Raw genomic sequence first — 4497 nt, 5'->3', positions numbered from 1 at the left:
CTTTTTGGCACTTTTTGGTTGAATGATGTCATTGGGATGTGACGTTTTGTCATGACGCGGGGGTACGAGAGGATGATGTGGTGGTGATGTCAGCGGGCAGGGTCAGCTGGAGGCGGTAAGTGGTTTGGGCCCGCACCGCTTATCAGCTCAGGCGGTTTTGGTGGGGAGGGCCACGAGCAGCGCGGGGATGCGCCACACGTCCAAGGTACGGGCGGCAATACCACAGTTCCCCAGGCAGTAAACTACGGTGGACGAAGGCATAGCGATATGCATTGTAGCCATCCGATGGGAGGGCGTCGATCGGACGGTTGGCGCTCTTTAGAGACAGTGGAGGTTTAATGCACGGGCCCCATGTATAAAATCAAACTTTTTAATGCTGTCGGGGTCGGTTTAGCTAGGTTATTTAATTAACCAGATGTTAATTAACTGCTAAAATTGCACGCGCGGGGAGGGTTGTTTAATAAGTTCCAGGTGAACTTATAAATTCCCATTTATATTTAAACGGGGCGGGGAATATTAATGCATGGGGTTTTTATTTTATATACATAATACGGGTAGGGGGACAAATATAGGGAATTACTAAGTAATTTTAAGGGTTAATATGAGAGATATGTTGAAAAAGAGCGCTAATTCATAGAGCTTTTGAAAAACTTAGGCTTTAAGGGAATTAAAAGGGTTTTTCAAAAGAAATGTGGCCTCTTTGCCTAAAGTAAGAATGTGGTTTTACTTACACTTTTTTCATGAAATGAGGTTGAGTGATTTAGGAGTATTGAGCAAATCTCAACACCCTGGGGGAGATTAGTGAGTGATTTAGGGAGAAGTATGAAGGGAAGTTAGTCATGCCTCACTTGATTTGTAACTAGACAGTTGCCATAGTACTTATGATAACAATAAGATGAACATCTTTGAGAGACAAAATTACTCATAAGCATGCTTCTGCAACACCAAAACTGCCTACCCAACCTATTATACCTAACATTTTTTCTTCCTTTTTCTTTGGGTGCATTTGAACTGGAAAACCCTCAACAAACTTCTTTTCTTTGTATGATAAACCTATCTAAATCAACACTTGTAACTTCCAAGGGCTCAGATTTGACTGTTGAGCTTCTTTGCTTCTCTACCTAACTATTTATCTGCCAAGTTTAAACATTTTGGACAGATTTTATTCTCTATCTCTAAAATAGGAAATTGAAATATGAATTAGCCAAGATTAAGCTGTTTGGCCATTCATCAACTATGACAAAGAGTTGCACAAGATGTACATGAAACTTTATTTACGGAACATGAAATGGTAGTGGCATTTGGACATGAACACTTTCTTGGTCCTTTTTATTTTGGGTTCATTTCTTTCATTTTTTCTTTTTGACCACTTACCTTTTCACCCTTTGATTTTTCTTTTAGGGTATACCCTCTTTTCATTTTTTAATTTTTTGATTTTTTCAAAATATGGAAAACCTTTGCAGCAGGTAAAGGATGAACATATTAGGGATTTTAACCAGTCAATCATGAAATATGATACCTATTGATATAGGAGCATAACACTGGCTCCACTTGGGGATGGCTTTTCCTGGTGAAAAGTCAAGAAAAACAGGTCAGATGGCCTTATGTACAATTCTTGCTGCATTCTAAAACCTTCCTTTGCTGTGAGTGAACAAAACTGTACAAAAGGATTATGTAAAATATACACATCTCTCATGAGCTAATTCAAACCATTGTACCTCTGCTTTGGATAGTTTGTTTGAATTTTTGTGTTTTCAGCTCCCAAGTCTTTTTCTACAACTTATGATAAACTAAAAAATGAGGCAAAACAAAAAAAAGTGGTAAAAGTTCCCTCACTGTTCCTCAAAATTTTCGACACATTCCTTCATATTCTTATAGCTGTAATAAACTGCAGAAACTAAACATCCTTATGTATACGTTAGAGTTATGATATATCAACAAACTGGAACAAAATAGTGTTTCAACGACCGACCATTAACTGGTCCTTCTTCTGCTTCTGTACAATCCAGGCTTTTCAAAAAGTAAGTATTGTTGCCTTGTGAACCCTGAATAATAAAAGGTCCCTTCCATAGGAAGTCAAACTTCCCATGTTTTCCTTTATCTTCTCTTCTGGAGTCCCATTTCAGAACTTTGTCTCCTACGAAAAAATGTTCTGCCTTAGTCCTTGTATCAAATATCTTCTTGAGTTTTTCTTGTAGCACTTGAGATCTTTGATACACCTCTTCTCTTCTGCTGTAAATGGATAGTCTGATTAATCCTTTTTTGAATGTCATTGGGCTGTACTTGAACTTCTTGTAGTAATTTCATTACAGGTATTCCCAAGGAGGAGGGAAAAACAGATTCCATACCATAGACAAGCTCATAGGGACTAGTTCCAATGGATCTCTTGGTAGTCAATCTGTCTGCCCATAGTGCATTTATAAGCCTTTTATGCCAATTTTTCTTGTTTTTTTCCAATACTTTCTTAATGATATTGATCAGGCTTTTATTGGATGACTCAGCTAGACCATTACCTTGAGGGTAATAGGCTATGGAGTGACCTAGAGTGATATGCTATTTGTGACAGAAACTGATCATTCTCTTAGATTTAAAAGCAACAACATTATCGGTTATAATTTTTTCAGGACAACGAAATCTAGACAAGATGTTGGTTTCTGAGAATTGAATGATCACTGAATCATTGGCTTGTCTACAAGGGATGGCTTCTATCCACTTGGTGAAATAATCTATAGCAGTCAAGATCCATTTATGTTGGCCATAAGAGGGAGGGTGAATTTCCCCAATAAAATCTAAACCCCATTGTTGAAATGGTCTTTCAGTGGAAATTGGTCTAAGGGGTAGAGGTAAAAGCTTCCTCTTGCCTTCAAATATTTGACATTTATGGCAAGTAGTGACAAACTTCTTGACATCAGCAAACAATGTGGGCCAGTAAAATCCAACCCTTATGATTTTATCAACAGTTGATTTCCAGTACAAATGTCCACCACAGTCCCCTGCATGAAATTCTTTGAGTACCTTGTCAGCTTCATATTTTATTAGACAATTTAATAGAACACCTTCATGATTTTTCCAAAAAAGAGCACCATCTAAAATACAAAACTTTGAAGCTTTCATTTTCAAAAACCTTTTCTTTGTTCTGGATAACCTTGGAGGAGCCTGTAGGTTTAATAATACATAACATATATCAACATACCAAGGTGATTCTAGGAAGGCTTTGCTGATTTGTGGAGTCACCATCTCCTGTTCATTATCCAGTTCATTGATATGCAGGGCTTGACAATTGGTTTCAGTCATGAGTTTAGCCAATCCCTGTCCTTTTATAAGCTTTGTAGGTTTTATTTCAATATCATACTCTAGTATAGTAGCAATCCATTTACCTCTTTTGCCTTCAATCCCATATTGGGTTAGGATATCTTTGACAACAGTGCTTGGCACATAGGCTATTATATGGGAGTATAATATGTAGACTCTGAAATCTTTGATGGCTTTCACAAGTGCATAAGCCTGTTTTTCCATGATTGGGTATTTTAGTGGTGCATCCCTCAGTGCTTTACTGAAAAAGGCTATAGGTTTTTCACATCCTTGATCATCTTTCTGTAGTAAAACAATAGCAATAGTGTGTTCTGATGCAAATGAAAATATTACGAAGTCTTTGCCAAATTTTGGGCTTGTAAGGACTGGTGTTTTGGTCAAGCCATTTTGATTTCCTCAAATGCTTGTTTGGCTTCTATTGTCCATTTGACCTTGGAATTTTTTTTCAGCATATTATTCAACAATCGAATTAGTTCAGCCAAATTAGGTATGAATCTTCTTAAGAAGTTAAATTTCCCTAGGAAAGCTTGAAGATCTTTGAAATTTCTAGGGTGTGGTATTTGTAAAATGGCTTCTATTCTGTCAGGATCAATTTTGATGCCATCTTTTGAGATTATGTGACCTAACAGTTTGCCCACTTCTAGACCGAACAAGGATTTCTTTGGATTTAGCGATATACCATACTTTCTACATGTTAAAAATACTTGTCTCAGATGATCTAGGTGCTGCTGATTTGATTTGGAAAACACAGTGAGATAATCTAAGTATATGACTAGAAAATCATGAATTTCTTTAGAAAAAGCTATATCCATTGCACGTTGGGAGGTTGCCCCTGCACTCTTCAGTCCAAATGGCATTTTCACATATTTGAAAGCTCCCCATGGGGTTGTAAAAGCAGTCTTTTCCTAATCATCAGGGTGAACTAAAATCTGGTTAAAGCCTGAAAACCCATCCAATAGTGAAATTCTAGAGGCACCTACTACCCTTTGTAAAATGTGGCCCATCTTGGGTAAGGGATAGTGGTCTTTCAAGGAAACCTTATTTAAATTCCTTAGATCCACGCACAGTCTAATTTCTCCTGTTTTCTTCCTAGTGGGCACTAAATTAGAGACCCACTCTGAAAATCTAATAGGTGCAATTATCCCAGCTTCATACATTCTTTTGACTTCTTTTTCAATTAGAGGG

The sequence above is a fragment of the Pinus tabuliformis genome, chromosome 2_2 (assembly GCF_031772625.1).
Source record: "Pinus tabuliformis cultivar Carrire ecotype Pingquan chromosome 2_2, CPIR1, whole genome shotgun sequence".
Lineage (NCBI taxonomy): Eukaryota > Viridiplantae > Streptophyta > Pinopsida > Pinales > Pinaceae > Pinus > Pinus tabuliformis.
This window is presented reverse-complemented; position numbering follows the sequence as displayed.